Source organism: Haemaphysalis longicornis, unplaced genomic scaffold (assembly GCF_048455015.1).
Source record: "Haemaphysalis longicornis isolate Haplotype H1 unplaced genomic scaffold, Haemaphysalis longicornis Haplotype H1 scaffold_11, whole genome shotgun sequence".
NCBI classification, from domain to species: Eukaryota; Metazoa; Arthropoda; class Arachnida; order Ixodida; family Ixodidae; genus Haemaphysalis; species Haemaphysalis longicornis.
Genome location: NW_027526214.1, coordinates 9,394,984 through 9,418,895, shown reverse-complemented (window position 1 = coordinate 9,418,895; position 23,912 = coordinate 9,394,984).

Sequence of the window (23,912 nt, the reverse complement as noted above, 5' to 3'; positions counted from 1 at the left end):
ATTCTGACCATGATTGACGTCGCTACTCGTTACCCTGATGCTCTGGCCTTACCTAGCATGAACAGCGTCCATGTTGTTGAAGGTCTGCTGGAAATGTGTTCGAGAGTCGGTATCCCTCAAGAAATCCTCACAGACCGAGGAACGTGCTTCACGTCTTCGCTAATGCAAGAGGTGAATCGCCTACTGTGTATGAAGTCTCTGAAAACCACTCCGTATCATGCTATGAGCAACGGATTGGTGGAAATTATAACGGCACATTGAAAACAATGCTCAAGAGGATGTGCCAAAAAAAGCCGAGGTCGTGGGACCGGTACTTCGCGCCATTGCTTTTTGCTTATCGAGAGGTTCCACAGGCAAGTTTGGCATTTTCGCCATTCGAGTTAATCTATGGCAGGCATGTCCGCGGACCCATGGCAGTCCTACGAGAGCTTTGGACCAAGGACAAGCTTGAAGAGCAAGTACGAACCACATACACGTACCTATTCGAGCTTCGAAATCGTCTGGAGGAAACGTGCAAGACTGCTCACGAAGAACTGCGGAAGGCGAAGATCAAGCAAAAGGCGTACTACGACCGCAAAGCAGTCGCGCGACAGCTTAAGCCTGGAGAGCGTGTGCTAGTATTGCTACCGAGCAACCCTAACAAGTTGATCATGCAATGGAAAGGGCCATTTGTTGTACTCCAAAAGAGGAACGACGTCGACTATGAAGTTGATGTGAACAACAAGACCGAGCTCTTCCACATCACCATGCTTAAGAAGTACGAAGAGCGCGAGACAGCCACGGCTAGCGTAGCTACGGTTAGATACCCTACTTACCCATGACATACCCTACTTACCCATGAAACAAGAGCAGACCTTTAAAGACATCTCCATATCACCTAACCTGTCTACGGAACAGAGTCAGGCGGCTCGCCTACAATGCGAAGAATACCAAGACATATTCAGTGATTTGCCGGGCAAGACGAATCTTGTGGACTGTCAACTTAAACTGACCAGCACCACTCCAGTCCAAGTACGGTAGTACCCTATTCCTTTTGCCCTCCAGCAATCTATCGAAGAAGAGGTGAAAGACATGCTTCGATTGGATGTAATCGAGCCATCTACATCCCCGTACAATGCTCCACTGGTTCCGGTCCTTAAGCCAGATAGCACTATCCGGCTACGCGTTGATTATAGGGAGTTAAACAAACTTCTTGTTGCTGACAGTGAACCGATTCCTCGGATCGACGTCATTTTGGCCCAAGCCGGACCGAAGAAGTACTACTCAAAGTTTGATTTCACGAAATGGTACTGGCCGATACCCATGGCCCCAGATTGCCGTGCACAGACCACATTTTCATGCCAGTCTGGGTTATACCAATTCAAATTCATGCCCTTTGGGAAAAAACCGCCCCCGCGGTCTATGCTAGACTTATGCGGAAGGTCTTCGAAGGCATCCCAAATGTGTATCACTACTTTGACGACGTCCTCATCGCAACTGAAACCAGGAGTGAGCATTTGGACACCTTACGAGTGGGTTTCCGACGAATTCGAAAAGCGAAGCTCACCATCAAACCGAAAAAATCTCAAATCGGACAACCGAGTGTCTTCTTTTTGGGCCACAAGATAGGTGATGGTCGATTGGAGCCCACGGACAAACGCTGGAAAACATCCTGGGTTCTAAGCGGCCCCAGACCAAGGGGCAAGTTAGGTCATTCCTGGGACTCACAGGATACTACCGTCAGTTTATTCCCCATTACGGTGAACTAGCCAAGCCACTTACAGATCTAACCCGTAAGAGCGCAGGAAACCAGATTCAATGGAATGAAAACCATGAGCAAGCTTTCTCCGTCCTGAAGGAAAAGCTTTCGTCCGTTCCTATCCTGCGAACACCCAATATTCAGGGAAGCTTCGTCTTGCGGACTGACGCATCCGACCAGAGTCTGGGCGCCGTACTTCTGCAGGAGGTGTAGGGAACGCTTCATCCGGTATCGTATGCTAGCCGAGCTCTCTCCCCTCCAGAAAGCAAGTATTCAACTGTAGAACGCGGATGCTTAGCGCTGATCTGGGCTGCGAGGAAGTACCACTTGTATCTATGCGGCAAGGACTTTGTTTTGCAAACCGATCACCAACCTTTAGAGTATTTGCAAAGCGCGAAACATTTGAACAACCGTGTCCTTCGCTGGAGCCTATTCCTCCAAGAATACTCATTCGTTGTGCAGTACATTAAGGGCAGTGACAGTGTTGGTGCCGATTTCCTCAGTAGAGTGTGAGCATCCGCGTCTGTTAACCCCCCCCCCCCCCCCAACCAGTGCGTTTTTCTTCTTGGTGGAGTAGTGAGGATGTGAAAGTGTGTGTCTTCGCCGACAACTTTCTAAAGTGGGGAGACATGTGAGGAAGTATCCGGAACTTTGCGCCTTTGAAGAACATTTTGTGCAAGAAGATGGTCAATCCCTATTGTGGGGCTATGTGCCACGAGGAGGGAGAGGAGGTGTGCCAGAGGATTCCGACGAAGGGGGACGGTGTGTTCCCGATTGCTCGGCGGTGATCGTGAGGAAGAGGGCAGCCTTCGGACCGGACTCCGCTGTTGCAGTACCGGGTGCGCAACCGTGGTTCCCCTGCGACGGCCTAGAAGGCGACGGCCGGGGAACGACAGCACGGACCAGCGCCCCACGACCTGCCCACGTTCGAGGAAGTTCCGCCGGCGCGCCGACGACGCTCCAGCCAATCTGCAAACTCCGGAACAGCTCATCCAACACGTAAGACTGTTGCAGTTGGCCAACTTGACTTCCGTGCAAACGGGCTCGTGCTTCTTTTTAGTTAACAGCCCTGTTTAGTTTTTTTCAAGTCGCTTCTTACTCCGCGTGTTTCTGCTACTACCCAACCCCATAAAGCGTGCCATCTTCTGTTCTTCTCCATGTTCCGGTGCCCTGTCTCGTTATTCTCCCGTCCGTACCGCTGGGGGTCGTTAGAAGAGCCTGTATTACATCACATGCGGCAAGCATTGTCCCTAGTGAGGCTGACCTGACCAGTTCACATAAAGAGCATTTTCTCTCTGTCTCTTTCTGTCTGTCTCTCTCTCTCTCTCTCTATCTCTCTCTCTCTCTCTCTCTCTCGCTCTCTCTGCATACATTTATGAATATCTCAAAAAGAACAACTGAAACGACAACCTGAGACTGAATTTGGGGTGATCATTGTTTATAATTGCGAATTTTACGAAAACTACTTCGACAAATTTTCCGCGGTACGTGGGACTAGAGATGTGAGCAGTTGAAAAAAACAAAAAAGCATTAAGAAAAAAACATCTTTTTTCGTTTTTTTTTTCAACTAAGGTAAAATTGAAAAAAACACAGTACCCCCCCCCCCCTCCTACATTGAATTGGGTTGTTATGCAGCTCCTTTTGACGTGCTTGAAAGTTTTTTGTTTAACTTTTAGTAATTGTACTATTTTTGTGCTTCTTTCTTACCGCTCCATTTATTTCGCGTGAGTGATCGCCAGGAAACGGGGGTGCAAGCCTTGCTGTTTCCGAACAACCGAACATTACACCACTGCGGCTTCAGTTGCGTAGTCTCTTCTAGGGCACCACGGCGTCAGCGACTAGCGCCGATACAACTGCAGCCGTATCAGATAGCGCGCGCGCGTGCTTAGCGCGGCGGCAACGCCCAATATCGCGCCTGCGCCAAATTCAATACAGCACAGTAGTGCTGCGCTAGTGAAGTGAACGGATGGGCGTTTGAGCACCTTTTTTCAATTACCCTGCCATTATTTCAGTCAATCCAACAAGCTATTCATGAGTACTTCAGCGTAGAAAATATAACCCAGTTTCCGCTATGGTACGTCCGCGGTCGCACGTTTGGAAACATGTTAACGTGTGCGACTCGCCTACCTCGGGGAAGAAGCAGCAAGCCTTCTGCAAGTACTGCGATGCATCCCATGGTTTCCTCAACGCTACCCGCCTTACGAAACATCTGTGGTCCTGCAAAAAGTGCCCACAAGAGGTTAAGGAGCGGTACGGCTTTCCATCCGAAAACAAGCAACCAAGGATCTTATCGGCGGCCTCGTGAAGTGAGTACCAAAGCACCGGTATCTGAGCACCAAGTGTCTCAGTTGTAAAATCAGCAAGTCTCTCGTCTTTTGTTGACATAATTACACCTGAAATGCAACAAAAAATTGACGAAGCTTTGGCGAGGGCTGTGTATGCGACGAACACACCATTCTCTTTAGCGGAAAACGAGCACTCGCTTGCCGCTTTCAAGATGCTTCGGCCTTCATACAATCCTCCTAGCCGTTACATTTTGAGCGGTCGCCTGCTCGACGCTGAGTATGAGCTTGCAAAGACTGACGTGCAGGATACTCTGATGAAAGCGACGTGCCTTACCGTGCTCACAGATGGGTGGGCCAACATACGGGGAGAGTGGTTTGCGAAAGGAACTGGTCGGAATTCGGAAACGTGCACACCAAGCTACGCAACCGGCTTTCAGGCGATCGCGTGCAGAAGCTCGTGTACGTGCACTCGAACCTGAATGTCCGGAAGGCTTGGTCGGCTTCACAGCAAAGAATCGACGTGACAAGCAGAAACGAATCATACAAGGATTGACGACTGTTCGCACTTTTTGATCAGAACTTTAGGAATTGACGTGAAATCACTCGATTGATTTTGAAACTGAAAGCTCTCCTGGAATTTTTGTGTGCAGTAATGAAACAATTATATTCTGGAAAGTGCTACTAAATAAATGTGTCGGGTTTTTAAAACAGTGTGCGCACAAGTCTTTTTTTTTCCAAGTTTTAGTAATATTCTGAAAAAAAAAAACTAGAAAAAGAACCTGTTTTTTTTCAAGCACCTCAAATTTTCATGAAAACTTGCATCTCTACGTGGGACACATGAAACCGAAGTTTGTAATAATTGTTTCCTTACATCAAAGTTATATTTTTTTTATTTTCGGGGGAAATTGAAACAAGGTAAATTACTCGTAGTGACAATTTGGAGCAAAAAAGTATAAAAAAAACATGATTGTGTTTACTAAAATGCTTCCCGAAAGTTACACGCGTTTGTTAAACAAACAATAAAAGAAATGGTGCTCTGCTAGACGAGTATTGAAAACGAACGGATGCACGTTTTCCAAATGGAAGCTTCTGAGTAACCACTGCTCAGTAAGGGTAGACTGAGCACGCTCAGCCTATTCAAACAAACGGGAGAGACAATTTTATTTACATCACGTAAAATTTCTTACCCGGTCTGTATTAACAGTAAAAGTTGTGATACTCTATATGGACTGCCTCAGAAGAGGAAGGAAGACGGTTTTTTTTTCAGATAAAATGGTAAATATTTTGCTTTCAATATTAAAGAAGTGTTGGTTGCAAAGATAACTACAAACTGTTTACAGACTTTGGCTTACCGTATACCAGAACTGAAAACAGCGACAGGAAGCATATATAATATTCACTGAACCATAACTGTCATATCCACTGTTCCAATCAATCATTTCAATTTAGAATATCGTTTGTAATATTCTTTTAAACTCCTTTAGCATACCGAAATAACAAGTTAATGTGGTCTAAAGAATTCCTTTTCGTAAGCAAAAAAATCAGTTAATTTTTGCAGGAATGTTTCCAAATTTTTGAATGTCGGCTGCACGTATGATAATAGAAAGATTTGCAGGAGCCAGCCATCACGAAGCTGGAAACCCAGCCACACCAGCTTGCCTTGAACATATTCGCCCGTAATTAGCCATTTTAGGGAAACGCATTTTAAATCGACCACAAACCTCTTCCTGTATTGAAACATCCTGCGGGCTCTTAGGGACCCTTATGTCTCAAACCAAAATTTTGACTCCTCTGACTGCCTGCCACCATAGTAAGGTCCGTTCCCTCTATTGAAGTTTTGGTTTCCTCTTTTTTCCCAAAGAGTAACCATGTCATGCCAATTGGACAACATCAACAACCCCAAAAAAAACTCCCGGTTCTGCACTGGATATTTTGAAAACAGCCAGTTTAGCTCCTCGGCAACACACTTCCAGAGCCACAAATCCCCACAAAATTTCAACTCCGGATGACTTCGTAATAGGAAAGTCGAAGCATTATGTTTACCGCAGCATTGAGGATTTCAAGCAAACATACTAAGCTGCTGTTTCCAATTACAGTTAGTGTAACAACACTTGGGTGGCTGATGTCCCCCTTAATTACATTTTCACACATCTGGGTAATCTCGTTTTTGACATGCCCACCATTACCTATAAAGTGTAAAAAAGTGCTGTAATAAAAAGTGGCCAGCGGAGTATTGTGGCCATTCACTATTCGTGTATGAAATACGTAAAAGCACGAATTGTATACCCCAAATTTATTCGAATTTTTTGCGATTCTTCCCATAACACGGCGACGTCATGGATGTTGAAGAAAAAACGCGTAGTTCATATTCAGACTCAAACAAATGGAATAAATTTAGGAATTAGCATACTCAAAATGAAACCTTTCTGGGCTCCCAAACTTATAACATGATATTCTCTATTAGAACTGGCGCTACTGTGCACCTCTTGTTATTATAGGCAAATAAAAACTATTTTTATATTATTATTTACTCGTTAAGAACACAAATACAATTGCGAACAGTATACTCTCAATAAACCAACTTCAAGGGACAGAAAAAATTTGTTCAGTTTACCAGGAGTTTCGCATTCTGGGAGAGATGTGCAAAAGCGCTTATTTATGTGCGTCCACGCTCTTAATATCATTTCATAGAACTCTAAGGACTAGAGGATGAATCCAGCTAATTGTTTTTCAGCAACCAAAAAAACAACAAAAGGTTTAGGCACAATATTTGCGAAGTTCATTTGTCAACAGTGAGTCTCTGCTCACTACAAAATGCGATAATTATTTTTGGTTAATTCCTTTCATTAGGTCTCCCTCTTAACAAAAGCTACAGTCCTCAAATTTGGTAGTGCTTACGAGCTACCGGAGCTAGTAGAAGCCAACGAGGTAAGGAATCGCGAATAGCACCACAATCGCGACTAGCCCCATCATTTCACCTACGTGACAGATCATCATGCCCTTTGTTGGCTCTCAACTATGAAAAATTGATCTGTGCACCTGGACCGTCTGTTCTTACGTTTACAGAGTTTGACTTCACAGTCGTGTTCAGCTCCGCTAAAAAGCATTTAGATGCTGCCACCCTGTGGCCATAACCACTATCTACATCATCCTCTGCTAGCTTCACCAAGCCACGCGAAGCACGTTTACCTATTGCGCCTATCAGCCATACTTCCGTGGATGCGTTTAATGACCTGCCATCGATTCAGCTGGAAGATACTTATTGTCAGACTATAATCGTCCGCCTCAATGGATCTAGCCGGTCACCCAAGAGCTGGCTGCAAAGCCAACTTAACAACTTCGGGCTGATTGATGGAGTACATTGACACATAATTCGCCATGCTGAAGGGCTACAAATGGGTGCCTGTAATTCCTCGTGAGCTTCGTCTTGGCATGCTCAAAGCACATCAAGATGACGTAAGAGCTAGATATCTTGGCTCTGAAAAGACCTACGACCGCTTCCGGAGTCGGTTTTTTGGCAAGGAATATCCACAAGTGTTGCAAAGGATGTCGCATTGTGCGACCCGTTCCAACAGCGCTGGTGATCTACGTCCACTCCGGCTGTATTGTTGCGTCCGGTTCCCTGTCATCTGTCTGTATTGAAGCCGTGGGCATAGACCTGTATGGGCCCTTACCTTCTACATCTAATGGCTGTCGCTAGATTGTATCCGCGGTCGACCACTTGACTCGATAGGCGGAGAGAGTTAACCTGTCGTCTGGCTGCGCTCACGAAGCTGCCGACTTCATTGTAAGCAATATCACCTTGCGCCAGGGAGCCCTTGGGGTCCTGCTGAGTAACCGCGGCAAGACATTTCTTTCTCAGGTCCATGCCGAAGTCCTTCGTTCTGCCAATGCCCTTCACAAAACATGTTCCAGTCATAATCCCCAAACAAATGGCCTTAACGAACGTTTCCACAGAACTTTGTGCGATGTGCTGTCTATATACATCAGCCTTGACTACAAAAACTGGGACATCATCCTACCCTTTGTAATGTTTGCTTACACTTCAGCGGTTCAACACACGATGGGTTACTCCCCCTTCCTTGTGTTTCTTGGGGGCCAACCCTCTTTTGCCCTGGACACCGTCATTTTCTCTACTCTGGTCTCTGCTACTTCACCATTTTATAAACAGTTCCCCACGAGCATCGAACACTTTCGACGCATGGCAAGACTTCACACGGATTCGATTCAGCAAGAACGGAAGGCAAGATACAACGCATCACATTTATCTGTTCTGTTCTGCAAAGGGGATGAGGTGCTAATTGAGCTCCGATTCACACATCAGGCCTCTGTGAAAAGTTTCTTCACAGTTACCCCGGTCTCTACGTAGTCATAGAACAAGTTTCTCCTGTCATATATCGAGTTTCTCTAGTGCATATCCCAAGGAACCGCAACTGCATGATACAGAAATTGTGCATGTCTCCCGCTTGAATATTTGAACCGTCACCAGCCATAACCGCCTTCGGCCCGGAGGGCGCCTTTATCCAAAAGGGGAAAATGTGTGACCATTCGCGGCCTTACGGGAATGTGGTAGGCAGTGAAAGCTTTACCGCCACTATCGTGTCCAGTGTGAGCACCGAAGGATACGCTTCCCAATCTCTTGTTCTCACGCCCTATCGCCAATATATTCTGGAAATAATCATGATCATCATCGTTGGACTCGCGCTGCCCTGAACGTTTGCTCTGTGCAAAACAATAAACGTCGTCTCTGAGACCTCGTCCCTGGACTCTCAATATGCATGTATGTGTATATGTGTATATATATATATATATATATATATATATATATATATATATATATATATATATATATATATATATATATATGTGTGTGTGTGTGTGTGTGTGTGTGTGTGTGTGTCTGCGTAATGATCAATAATGTCGGGACAGCACAGCAGTTTGGGATAGGAGACAAGATAGTAGAAGTAGTAAGCGCATTAGTCTACTCAGGCCAAGTTGTTCCCCCGGATCCCAACCATGAGGCAGAGATTGTTAGAAGGATCAGAATGAGGTGGAGTGCATACGGCAGGCATTCTCAGATAATGAATAGCAGCCTACCATTGTCGCTGAAGAAAAAATTGTACGACCGCTGTATATTACCAATGCTCACCTATGGGGCAGAGAATGGGAGGCTCACTAGGATGGTTTAACTTCAAATTGAGAATGACTCAGCCTCAATGGATCGGAAAATGATAGGTGTAACATAATGTTCTAGAAGAGAGCGGAGTGGGTCAGAGATCAAACGCGTGTTAAGGACATATCAGAAGAGATTAAGCAGAAATGGACATTGGAAGGCCACGTAATGCGAAGGCAAGATGACCGCTGGCCATTAGGTGTAACGCAGTGGATCCCTGGAGGGGGCAAGCCTTCCAGGGGGCGGCAGAAAGTTAGATGGGTAGTTGAGATCAAGATCTTTGAGGGGATAAATTGGGCACAGTTGCCGCAGCATCGGGGTAATTAAAGAATAATTGGAGAGGCCTTTGCCTTGCAGTCGGCGTATATAGGCTGGTGGTAATATATATATATATATATATAGATGTATATATATATATAGAGAGAGAGAGAGAGAGGAAGATAGGTTGGCAGTCTTAAACGCCGAAGGAGGAACAGGGGTGCTATTAGGCTCTTTTTTTATTTTTTACTACGGGCAATGACGTTAACATTTTTTTAAATATACAAAAAATAGAAAGAAAGATTAACACGCGCACAGAGTAGGGGACCGAACCCACACCTTTCGAAAAGCATGGGTTCGGTCCCCACGTTTCAGACTGCCGTCCTATCTTTCTATATTTCCTCAGCGAGCCCCTCAATTCTTATATATATATATATATATATATATATATATATATATATATATATATATATATATATATATATTTATATATATATATATATATATATATATATATATAAGTACACTGTAAGTAACCCGTCGGCCACATAGAAAGAACAATAACAAAAGTATGTTTCTTCAGGTACCCAAAATGGAACTTGCTTTCACTACAGCACAGTTACTTAATGTCGCGGCCTGTTCTGTGACTCTAAGTCTACTCTGATGAAGGAGAGTCCAACTGCTGCTACGTGGCTGAACAACTTTTATTTTTCTTGGTGTGTATCCGACTGTTTACTTATACTCTTTCGCTGCGCTTTGTGAGTACCTTCGCTCTCTCTTCTAAAAAACATATGTATTTATATACTTGTATATGCAAATATATACACCTGTATATAAATATCCCAGGCGGTACAGAAAGTGTGCCCCAAGACCGGCACGTCTATGGCCGCTTTCCGGCATGTCCGGCCAGCATCCAGGTTCTGGCAGCCACTGATCATGCGTTGAATGGCCAACATTCGGCAACCAGCGCTTCGGTATTTTTCCGTCCGCCCGTCTCCGGACGCACAACGGCAGCTAACCGGCTGCCAGATATTCAGTTCTCTTACGGCTGCCGATGTTGAGAAAGAGAACGGCCGAAGTGCGGCCTTAGGTCATCCGTTTTTTCTTCGGGAAGCGGTAATCAGCCGAAGCACGGCAAGCGACCGGCCACAGTATAAGCGTATTCTTGCGGCAGTTGGTGTTCGAAAGGAGACCGGCTGGAGCGCGGCTGCCGTGAATTCGTTGTTTCAACGGCGAACCGCGCGTCCGGCCGTAGAATATTTGTTTTCTTCGGGCAACCGGTGTTATGAAGAATACTGGCCGACGTACGGCCCCAGAATATACGTTTTTCATTCGGTTAGCTGTCCTCGGCCGAATTACGGCAAGCGAATGGCCACAGAATATTTGGCAACCGGTGTTCAAGAGGAGACCGGCCTACGTAAGGTATCTGGATATACGTTATTTTTTCGGCAAACGGCATACAGCCGAACAACGGCACGCACCTGGGCGCCGAGAATTCATGCACAGACGTGTTTGGAAGGAGACCGACCGGTTTTTTTCTGGGGGGAGAAAAAGCCGTTAGGGAGCCGAACGACGGGGACGTGTTTTTCATCCGCTCCGTGTTTCTACGTTTTCAATGAACGAGCATCGTTTGTCAAACAGTAATGAGTGTTCTTGGTGAACGGGCAAGGTGCAAGGACTCACTGGACATTAGCAGGGAACCTTTTAGGCCATCGAAATGTCATTTATTGCCACAAGAAGACTGTGCCACACCGACGCGTGAGCCAAGCCTCACCAGTCATCGCCGCTACCACGCCTCTGCCACCGGCTTCGTCGACGCATCAGCTCGAGGCTATTCGCCCCCTCAAGAAATGGAGAGCATTGGAGACATCAACCCGGCAGAGATGTCCTATCCGAGATGGAGATGGTTCACCAAAATAACTGCCCTTCAAGGGCGTCGAGCAAGCGGCCACCACGCAGGAGTTAAACCGCCAACATGTCAAGGACTCCCCACCAAAGAAAGGCAAGTGCGAGTAAAAGTGCAAGTTATTCTGCTTACAATTAAACTGCGACAAGCAATGTTGCACTATGTTGTTGGTGATAAAAGTAGAAGAGACTCGCTCGTGCATTGGTAGGATCAACTTCATGCCCTGCACTATGTTACTTCGTGGGATTTTACGACTGCCTATTTACAAAAAAAACTATTTTAAATTTGCCATAACAACCCATAACAACAGAGCCTTGTAACTGACGAAGCCTAGCTGTTAATTTAGTTCCGATGTTTGAAGGTGAGCTTAGCTACTATTGCGATATGACTCATTTGGTTACACATAATCGCCAGCATCCTTGCAAACACGGATTTTGTCAGGATTTTCTTGCTCAACGCAGATTGTTGAGTTCACGCACGATTTGGCTCATGCAATCGATATGCTTAAAGTGGTTGACTGTACATTCTTGGACTGCAAAAAAGCAAAAGATGGTGTTCCATATCACCTTCTGCATAGTACATTTCATTCTATGAACTGAATGAATCGGTTTTTGCATTGTTAATACTATTGGCCCTATAGCTTTGTTCAAAAGTACTGTGTAGTTTACCGGACTATAGCGAATGAACGTGATTCCGTATACCTACAGCTTTATTCGAATTTAATAACATCCTGGTGTGCTGATTCAGAAAAGTTTTTGGAGGTTAAACAGTGTGTTAACGGCACCTTTACAACAAATCCTACATTCCACATGAATACGTATACCGTAAATTACGCTGCTGTTACAACGGCCGAGGAATATAAATACCTAGGAGTTTATTTAGGGAGTGGTTAGAGGTTAAATAGGCAGGTTCACACCAGAAAAGTTACGGCTGCATATGTTTTTGGCTTTCTGAGACCAAATTTCAGTGAACCTCCATCTAACTGAAAAGAACAACCGTATTTCACTCATGTGCGCTGGAGTACGCATGTGTTTTCGTGGATCCCTTCACCAAAGAGCTGGTTGATACGCTCGAAAACATACAGAATATGTCAGTGCGATTCGTATTAGGTAATTGGCACGCTCAACTTAGCATGAGAGAAAGTAAAAGTAAACTGAAATGGCAGGACGTGAAAGATCACAGACAAAACCACAGGTTGAACTTTTTTCGTAATACCTATCATTCAAAAACTGGAGTAGAAGGGGAGAAGTATGTCCAAGCGCCATTATACATATCCCAAAGTGGTACCGCTAGCTTAAAGCAAATTATTAACTTTCCTTTAGAGGTGACGCCTTGCGCGTATAATTTTATTTTACATCAATACTGCAGTGTAATTATCTTCCACGTATGATTGCATTAACTTTTTATATTGACGATTTTCAGCGCGCTTTGTAGAATTATTTTGTTATTATGTCTCATAGTTAATGGTTAGTGTTATGTATCTCCCTTCTGTAATGCATGCAAAGGCAAGCAGGCATCAAATAAATAAATAAATAAATAAATAAATAAATAAAACAGTGAATAAATAAATGAATAAAAATAAATAAATAAATAAATAAATAAATAAATAAATAAATAAATAAATAAACATCCAGAGGCGCAAGTTTGCCTCCGACGAGTTCAGAACCCTACGCATTCAACCTTGACCAATAAAATATTTATTTATTTATTTATTTATTTATTTTTATTCAGGTACCCCTAAAGGCCCTCCGTAGGAGGGTATTACATAGGGGGGAGCATGCGCATACATCCAACGTAACATCAATGGGTGCTAACAGAATAATAAATTACAAACGTAGCAAAAAAATACAAGCAATAAGAATTTTGAAAACACATAACTACAAAAAACATGTATCTACAAGGAAAGCACAGCAAAATATAAAAAAAGGTCAAGATATGCAATCAAGAACAGAATTAGGTCACTTCATTTTTTTAAAAAGTCTTGAAATTTTGTTAGGTTAGCTTCTGTGGCAATGTGCTGTGGTAGGTTATTCCAGTCTAATATTATGCGCGGAATGAATGAGTTTGCGAACGTAAATGAATGACAAGTGATGCGCTTAACTTTACAAGAATGATCGCGCCGTGGAAATGTAACAGTGGGTGAGTGAAAAAAATTGTCACGAAGGTGCTCATGATGATACAGTTTATGAAAAAGTGTTAGGCGAGCATGCCGGCGGCAAAGTGATAATGAAGCCAACTCGGCGGGATTTTTCAGCGCCGTGACGCTTGCGTATGGAGAATAATCAGAAAAAATAAAACGAACAGCATGGTTTTGCAGGGATTCAATATCACGCATAATGTATTTTTGACTTGGATCCCAGATGGCAGATGCGTATTTAATTTTAGGGCGAATGAGAGTGAGGTATGCAAGTTTTCTAATGTGTGATGGTGCCTGCTTTAGGTTATGCTTTATTACGCCTAGTGTACGATTGGCAGATGCGAGCGTTTGAATAATATGGTTATACCATTTTAAATTTGATTCAAAATGCAAGCCAACGTATTTGTAAGTATAAACCAGTTCAAGTGTATTGTTATTCAGAAAATATGTAGTTGGAATTCTAGTTGAGGAACGGGTGAATGACATGCAATTTGTTTTAGAAAGGTTAAGAGTCATTAGCCAATCAGAACACCATGCGTTTAATGTGTCAAGATCAGCCTGAAGAGCCTGGCGGTCAGTGTCACTTGAAATGTTACGATATATTACGCAGTCATCGGTAAAGAGCCTTACTCTAGATGTTAGGCCGTTAGGTAAGTCATTATTATAAACTAGGAAGAGCAAAGGGAAAAGAACACTGCCCTGGGGCACCCCAGAGGTTACGTGTACGAAGGACGAATTTGAGCTGTTAACGGATGTAAACTGAGTTCGGGAGGATAGAAAATCTGTTATCCATGCAAGAACATTAGTATGAATATTAAGACGTCTTAGTTTGAGTAGAAGTCGGTGGTGAGGAACACGGTCGAAGGCTTTAGAAAAATCTAGAAAAATTGCGTCAACCTGATTACTAGCGTCAAGAGATGAGTGTAAGTCGTGAGCAAAACCGGCGAGCTGTGTGTCACATGAGTAACCTCTGCGAAAACCGTGCTGATATTATTAAATAATGTTGTGTTTTTCAAGGTATTGGATGGTTTGAGAGTGTATGTTGTGTTCTAACTGTTTACAGATCGTATTAGTCAATGAAATTGGTCGGTAGTTCAATGGTGATGTGCGGTCGCCTGATTTGAAAAATGGGACAACTTTGGCAATACGCCAGTCATCAGGAATTGAACCATGAGATAATGACTGTGAAAAAAGTGCGGTTAAAATAACAGACATGCCGCAAGATATATTTTTGAGAAGCTTGTTGTTGAAACCCAAGTTGTCAGATGCCGAGGAAGTCTTTTATTTGTTTAATAGTAAGTATATACCGGCTTCTACAATCATTATTTCTGGCATAGGACTACCTGATGATATATTTAAAGTTAAAGCAGGGGAAGGACAGCCATCTTCCTGAGTAAAAACTGCGGCGAAGGCGTTGTTTAATAGCTGTGCACACTGAGATTCGAGAATTGTTGCGCCATTAGAACCACTAAGGATGATATCAGGATTGTTTCTTGGATTAATTACACGCCAAAATTAGCGGGGGTTATTCAAAAGCATGAAAGACAAGTCATGGTTATAAAAATTACGACGGGTGGTTTTGAGTAAAGACTGGTATTCTTTGTCACATTTTTTGTATTTAAGCCAGGCAGTTGATAGTCGGTCTTTACCAGCTAACCTGTATAATCTTTTCTTTTTATTGTTAAGGCGTTTAAGCGCTCGGTTAAACCAAGGAGTGTTGTTGTTTGTTTTTATGCATATGGTAGGTACAAATCTGCCTATGAGACTACTTAGTGTATCTTTCAAAAGAACCCAGTTTTCGTTGACAGTGTGATTTAGGTAATTTTTAAGAAACCGTTCACTGAAAATAGATAACTCGGAATTAATGGCATCAAAGTTTGCTCTGTTGTAACACGCTATTGTCTTACTGACAACTTTTTTAGTAGCGGTATGAATAATCACACCGGTGAAAATGTCGTGATCAGAAAGTCCAACAAGGTGAGTTATGTCTGAGCAAATGTGTGGATCATTTGTTAGAATAAGGTCTAATATGTTAGAGGTAGATCCAGCGAGCCGTGTAGGTTCACTAACTGTTTGGGCTAACATGAAATCAAGGCATGTCTGCAAGAATGAATGTGCTTCCTTGTCACTGGAAGTGACTGACAGTGATGGCCAATTGATATAAGGAAAGTTGAAATCACCAAAGATAATTAGTGAACACTTTGGGTACAGATTATACACTTCACTCAAAACACGGTTAAACTCGGCAGAAAAAACGCTATCCATATCAGGCGGGCGATAAACGGCATTAACTACTACGTCAGTACTTTTACATTTTAGCAAAACCCACACGCATTCCAAAAACGAAGTTATATTTAGAGGAACACAGATGAAATCTTGTTTTATTGCTATAAGTACACCACCACCTTTGCGACGTTTTCTGTCGCAACGAAAAATGTTAAATTTTTCACTAGTAATGAAAATATTGCCGTCAGTACAGTAACAGTATCATTGAGCCAAGTCTCTGTTAAAACAATTATTGACGAAGAACATGAGTCAGCAAGGGATGATAGTGCAACAATTTTGGAAATTATGCTCCTGATATTAGTGTAGAGGAAAGAAATACTGTTAACTGAAGCAGTCTGCTTCGCTACTACGAGGCAGGGCTTCTTTGGCCGACTGAAACAGGCAGAGTTGATGCGCCATGGCACAACTTCTGTCACGGGCGAAGCATTCGCCTGTGCAGCGACAGGTTCATATACACATGTTGCACGATTTGCCGCTGCGTCCCATACATAAACAGTGTCATTCACCATCAGCTTGTTGAACACGAGGCACACGCGGTCTCCTTCTTTTTTGATCGCCCTCGAAAACTGAAGTAGCTTGCGTCGTTTATCGCGCACAGCCTCAGAAAAATCGCGTGAAATACTAAACGTTGTGTTTTTAAGCTTTACCTTTTTACTTAAAATAGTTTCGACATCTTTTTCGTTGTAAAACTTAGCGATAATGGGACGCGTTTTTTCAGCTGAGAATCGGCCAAGTCTGTGAGCCCTGTCAATTGAAGCCGCTGTGACGCTAAGCTTGTTCGAGCAAAACTCGCGAACATGTGTTTCTGAGTTGCCCTATTCGTTGCAGTATGCAAGGTTTCCTGTATGCATGCTACCATTGCTATGTTATTGGTTTGAAACAAATTATGTAACTTTAATTTTACGCCCTTCCTTGCGTAAACACACAGGAATACAACTGCAGCCACCTTAAGCAGGGCGCCACTCGCAACGCGTCTAGAATTTTTGAACGTAGTATGACATTAGAAGAAAAATAAGTTCTTTTAGACTATTAAGTGGTGTGGACGTATGCTCATGAAAACAACATTAAAATAGATTGAAAATGAAAGTACCTGTAGCATCAGCCCTGCGCAAGATCATCAGAAACGTTGATGGAGTAGAAAATGTCTTTGCAAAAAAAATGGGCAAAAACCGGACATACTTTTTTGTGAAGGAGTTATATTAAATGCTGCTGAGTGTTTTGTTGAGAACCAAAACGATTCTTTAAGGCATTCACACCGGTTTTATATACATCAAAATTCGTCACGCAACTGTTATAAAAATAGTTTATGTAGTCATAGCATGAAAGTGTTCCGGAATATTTCTCTAAAAGAAATTGGCTAAAAGCGGCGCAATTTATCTCTCTGAAATTCAACCCCCCCTCCTCTTTCCCCGTTTATTATAGGTAAGCCGCCCCACAGAGGATATCAGGACCTGGACAATACATCTATTCAAGCTCTACAAAGAACTGAATATTTTCTGTGTTCGGCAGTAAAAGAGGCACAGCAATTAAAGGAACGGTAATTTGTGAGCACTGTTTAATAGATGAATTTAGCTGTCAACTGAGGCTGGTAATTAAGCAAGGCTGAGCTGAAAGCTTGACGGCTGGTGGTTGCGCGCGAGCTCACTTTGATATGGCTGCATTGGACCCAAAATGCTGGGTTTGTGCTGCTTCTGCTCTGCGCGAATGAGTCATCTGCTTGCGCGATATGCAGTGATCGGCCTCAGTACAGTTAACGTACTGTGGCTGAACTCCAATGCCCGTAGCTCGGCCGTATATCCGGTAGCTTTAGTCCGGCTGGAGTCCGACGACCGCATCTCGGCTGTCCTCCGGCGGCCGTACTTCGGCCGTACACGGGTGGCTTTGGAATGGCCGGAGCCCTACGGCTGGAATCTGGCCGTATGACCGTAAGCCGGTCGACTGGCTGACGGACACTGGCCGTTAGACAGCCATGGGAGTACGGCCGTATACGGCCAAAAGGCCCACATTTGGACACGGGCCGAACATGGCTGCCTGAAAACGGCACGACAGAAAATCACCGGCCAAAGTACACCGGCCTGTTTTAGGCCGAACAGTTCTGTGCTGCTTGGGATATATATACACATATATAATATATATATATATATATATATATATATATATATATATATATATATATATATATATATATATTTATATATATATATATATATAATATATATATATATATATATATATATATATATATAGAAATAAGAATTGGCAGTCAAGACAACCTCGGAAAGCAAAGGGGAGGATGTAGTACGGCAAGATAAAGAATTTGGAAAATAAGAAAGTGGAGAAAAAATGCCCGCCAGGTGGGATCCGAACCCACGACCTCCAGAATACCGGTCTGGTGCGATAACCACTACGCTACCGGCGGGGCTACTTTAGCCTTCACTTTCTGGGGTATTTATGTTCATGTGTTTTTGTTTCCTGCGCTTGGGGGTGGTAGCCAGCGCCACTCGGACTACTCGGGGTGAAGGGGACCTTCTTTTTAACCCCCGGGCCGTGAATCCAGCGTCTACGACATGTCGAGAGTGGTCGACCAGCGTTGAACCCTCTTAAGCTAACCTTGGCACCAAGACTGCCAGAAGAGAGGCCCTCGCTATGCATGTAGCGAATCAGAATAGGAAATGAGGGGCTCGTTGAAAATAAGACAGAAATAAGAATTGGCAGTCAAGACAACCTCGGAAAGCAAAGGGGAGGATGTAGTACGTCAAGATAAAGAATTTGGAAAATAAGAAAGTGGAGAAAAAATGCCCGCCAGGTGGGATCCGAACCCACGACCTCCAGAATACCGGTCTGGTGCGATAACCACTACGCTACCGGCGGGGCTACTTTAGCCTTCACTTTCTGGGGTATTTATGTTCATGTGTTTTTGTTTCCTGCGCTTGGGGGTGGTAGCCAGCGCCACTCGGACTACTCGGGGTGAAGGGGACCTTCTTTTTAACCCCCGGGCCGTGACTCCAGCGTCTACGACATGTCGAGAGTAGTCGACCAGCGTTGAACCCTCTTAAGCTAACCTTGGCACCAAGACTGCCAGAACAGAGGCCCTCGCTATGCATGTAGCGAATCAGAATAGGAAATGAGGGGCTCGTTGAAAATAAGACAGAAATAAGAATTGGCAGTCAAGACAACCTCGGAAAGCAAAGGGGAGGATGTAGTACGTCAAGATAAAGAATTTGGAAAATAAGAAAGTGGAGAAAAAATGCCCGCCAGGTGGGATCCGAACCCACGACCTCCAGAATACCGGTCTGGTGCGATATATATATATATATATATATATATATATATATATATATATATATGGAGAGAGAGAGAGAGAGAGAGAGAGAGAGAGGACAAGGGTTGGCAGTCGAGAAAACATCGAAGAGCAAAGGAGGAATGTGGTAGGTCATAGAAACAGATGAAGCATTTTTCGTCAGGAAAAGAGTGGTGAAAAAATGCGCGCCATGTACGATCCGAACCAACAAACCACAGAATACTGGTCTGCTGCGATGACCACTATGCTACGATAGGGGCTGTTTCCCCACCAGTTTCTTGGGTATTTAAGTTAAGGTATTTTTGTTTCCTGCTCTTTGGGCTGGAAGCCAGCGCCACTCAGAATACTCCGGGTGAAGGGTACCCACTTTTTACCCCCCGGCCGTGACTCGAGTGTATACGACATGTCGCGACGGGTCTACCAGCGTTGAACCGTCTTAAGCTACCTTTGGCACCAAGACTGCCTATACAGAGGCCCTCGCGTTGCATGTAGCGAATCAGAAATGGTAAATGAGGTGAAGACAGAACAAGTCTTGGCAGTAAAGATGATAATGATGATGATGATGGTTGTATTTAATTGAAGCAAGGCTAAGAGGGATAGAAAGCGCCAAAACAATGTTTATATATAAGAGGTGAAATCGTAATAACTAACACAAAAAAACACAAGAAAAATCAGAAAACGACAATGAGCATGGCTGGTGTATAAGGCCAGGCAGTGATAATGCGTGGTATGAAATGAGGTGTAAAAATTAAACTTCTTCTAAATATTTAAAAACACACTTTATAGAAAACATGGGATGGTCAGACGAGAACAACACTATGTGTAGTGAGACGTGTAGTATGCATAAACGTGGGAAGTGCTGTTTGTTGAAAGTGTATGTTAACTACGGTTAGGGCCTCGCAGCATCTCCTGCACTGGCGTCTTGAAGATCCTGTGAGCAGTTACGAGTTTGTTGCATGACTGTGCCCCTTTCTGCAGCCGTGCCAGGGCACCTTCCGTGTGTCTGTTGCGTGTGTCAGTGGTGTTCGGTCCCAAGCGTGATTTTATAACGTGTAACTTGTCTGTCTCTTCACTCCAGTGTGTTTGTTATGTTCTACACAAGTTTTGTCTGATGTGTGGCTTGAGTTTTGTATATGATACGGTTGTTATGACTACAGTGTTCGTGAGTGCAACAGCAGCGGCCCTCTGGTCTGCCAACTCGTTCCCTGCAATCCCTGCGTATCCTGGGACTCAGCAGAGAAGCAGCTCCTGCTATTGCGCAAACACAGACATGATAGTGTTGAATACAAGTTGAACCATGCGGTTTTTGGGGGGCTTATGCGATGATAGCGAACAACGCTCTATGAATCTGTATGAATGATAGACTTGGTAGTTTGAGTTTTAAGAATGAGTTGTACAATCAGTAAAATTCTGTAAGCTTCTTCTGAAAAAAGTGTTGCGTGCACCCTTATGGTTTTGGCTGCATTGAAATTCGCACCATGAGCAGCGCAGGAGACCATAGTGAAGGTTTTAGAAGCGTCACTGTAAATTTCTGCACGTGGGTATATAAACTGCAAAGATAGAAATTGCAGCAGTATTGCAGCTCGCGGTACCCGATCTTTTTCAAGATTTTGGAAGAAAGGTTACAAGACAAAGGACCCATTTGCAAAGGTGGGTAAACGTTTAAAAAGGATGACCTGTATACATCTAAAAACGAAGCGCTGAGATCCAAAGCTCGCTCTCTTACTTTAAGCGAAAAGAGAAGATCAAAGGGTGGGCGATTTACAAACACTAAAGATGTGGATGTGTTGTTAAAGACATGATAAAAAATATGGTTATTCAGCAATAAAATTTTTAAAGAATAAAGCAATTTTAGGTACGTTCGGTGCTTCCCAAGGCTCCACTTATAACACTTGACATACAGACTCTCCACAGGGCTGGTTAATGTTCTGGTTAACGTATGTTTCCAAGTTAGGAGCATGGAAATCAAAGCGAACACGCTAGTCGAATATTTTCCAATTGACAAAAAAGAGGGGGACCATGCATTATCCGGGCGAGTCGTACCTATCTCAACTACAAGTCAATCTTCATCCTCCCGGCGTGGTAGCGACGCCGCCTGCGAGGCCAGGCGCGTTATTTTGAGGCGTTCTGGGAAAGCGGGGGTCGGGAAGGCATGGGACACGGCGGACGATGTGGAAACAGTGCGCACGGGGGTCACGTAGGATAGGGGGCCGGCTGGTGGAGGGACACGCTTGGCCATCGTTGTCTATTTCTTGAGTCGAGGCATGTAGGTACAACGCTTGCGTTGATAGCACAGGCGTTCTTTAAAGTGTTGCGCCAGGACCGCGACGCCCTTAAAACTCGCGTGTAGCCCTTCGGCGGCGAGAGAGCGCCGAATAGGAAGGGCCAGGAACACATGATGTATATCGAAAATCCGCGGCCACAGTACCCCTCCACGGCAGAGCTGTCGAACCTCCCGGGCGTACCGCTGGGCCTCCGTGTTAAGCCTACAAACAAAGATCCTGTTGGCATCCCTCTCTGACGGTTGGTGGCGCAGAAAATAGGGACGCTGGGAAGGACGGTCTTTATCTTAGGGCGACGTTGTCGTATCCGCTCCACCATTCGCCTGTACTCCGCCACCGCCACCGCCGATCTGCGCGGGAAATCTGCACCGTATCCACGTGTAGGACCAGTGTCTCAACTCCGGGCGGCAAGTACTCCAGGGTGGCAAGGACATCATCTCACATCGATCTGGCGTACGACACAAATCCCAGTGCAGAGGTATTCTTTGGGTCGAAATGATACAAGACATGTCTGATGAGTGAATAGCCAATGATTGCTGTTTTGATTTTGAATTCGGGACATCTCCGAGTTCACGTGTAGTCGCGGGTTTCCTGGCAGTCACAGTAGAATGCAGGGAATATGAGTTTTGATGGGCCAGTTGAAATATAGTAAAAAAATTCGAGTGCCACTTTTCCCGTTTTTGTTAACTGTTTCAGGGTTAGAACCTTCTTCAGCTCTGTATTATATTTGTTCACATTTTCTTCCTACAAAAACCTCTGTGAGCGAGGATCACTTCCCTGATCCCTCCAGGAGAGGTCGCGGGTAAGGGGTGTTTCAAACATTTTTAGAAAGTGAGGTTCTGATTGGCTGTAAACGTAGAAAATGATGGAAGGGGAAAGAAAACGGACCAAAAGGCAGCACAAAAACAGGATAACAAGAAGCACACAAGCAAACACAAAATCAAAAACAAGAGTGCGTACTTCGTGCTCCGTAAATGGTGTAAAAATAGTCAGCGGCAAAGGAAAAAGGACAAGAATATGGGGTGAAGGGAGACGAACATAAGATGGCGGCACAGGCATAGATCTTCCATTTGGTCAAACTGCAAGGCCGCATGCATGCACGGCCCGCCCAGCCTACGTATGGTCCCCGCGCCATGCTCCGATTTTGCTGTCCCAATTTCGGTTTTGTTTACTCCTGGTTAAAACTAGAGCTGCGCTCGTCTTGACGCCACTTCGACAACACCGGGGGGGGGGGGGTGGTTAGACAAAGCTTTGCCGCGCGGCCAGCGATCCGCGGGACAAGTACCACTGGCTTTTGCTTTTGTTTGCCCCGGCATTCTTGGGCCGTTTGTCTGTCGGCACTGCAGCGGTCATAATTCAGGCCAGTCCTCGTGGGGGGGCCTCGCGCGTTGCGCTCCGAGCTGTTCAAGGTCACTGATGAGACGGGTAATGGTCATCGAAATGTGAGTTAGGGAGGGAGAATTCTATCGCGTTTGTTTCGCTTGACTTATTTCCTAAAACGGTGTTTCTTTTTTGCATTCTTGCTTTTTTTAAAGTTGTATGCACGATCCCGGTTTCGCGCTCACTCCACCAGCCGCAAGGTAGCGATATTTCCGGCTACGGCGCAGCTTTTTGTCCTCAAGAATGAGAGCCGGCCAGGATCCTCATTGATGTCATGGGTGAATGGGTGGAATTTATGTTGAAAGTAGGACTCCCTCTGCCCCCGTTCTTGGGAAGAGCGAAAGCCAGACTGCAGGAGAGTAATTCTAAGATGCCATCATTTATAAACTTGATGCCTTTTTCGGTCGTTTCATGACGGTGTTTGGGATCGACCAAATTAAAAAACACTTGTTACCCTTAAAAAAATGCACCCATTAGCTCACGAATTCATCCCTAAGGTAACTTTCCTTGCAACTCGCCAAGAACCCTGGTTTACGATGTGAATAAATACACTTCAAACACAGAGTAAACGCTATTTTATCGCACGAATACCACAAACAGTGTTCCCGCATGGTAAAAATACAACATTGCAGAAAAAGCATATTTAAAAGGAGTGCACAACGCCAAGTACTCAACATTTCACACTGAGCTTTCGAAAATACTCGCTGATTCACCAATATGTGTTTGGCAAATTCTAAACCCTCATGACACTCCCCCTGTTATAATTAATAATCAGTCCCATCAAGAAGCAAGTAGTTTAAAAGTGCGAATATTTTTAACGTAGCCTTTCATTGTGTTTTACGAACGAACCTGACTCTACCGAAACTGAACTCTTCTAATTTAGTCTGCCGGAAAAGCAGCCTTATGCATCAACTTCTCTGGTATCCTTTCCTTAATAGAAAAAATAAAGACATCTTCTACTGGTACCGACGAAATAAATAGAAAACTCTTAAACACAAAGGACATAATTGCCGAATTTTTACTACTGCTAATTTCTCAATCCCTGTCCCCAGAAAATCTGCCTTACGAGTGGAACCGTGGGAAGGTCATTCCAGTTCACAAATCAGGTAAGAGAGAGTGCACGCTAATTTATTTATTTATTTATTTATTTAGAACATACTGCGGGC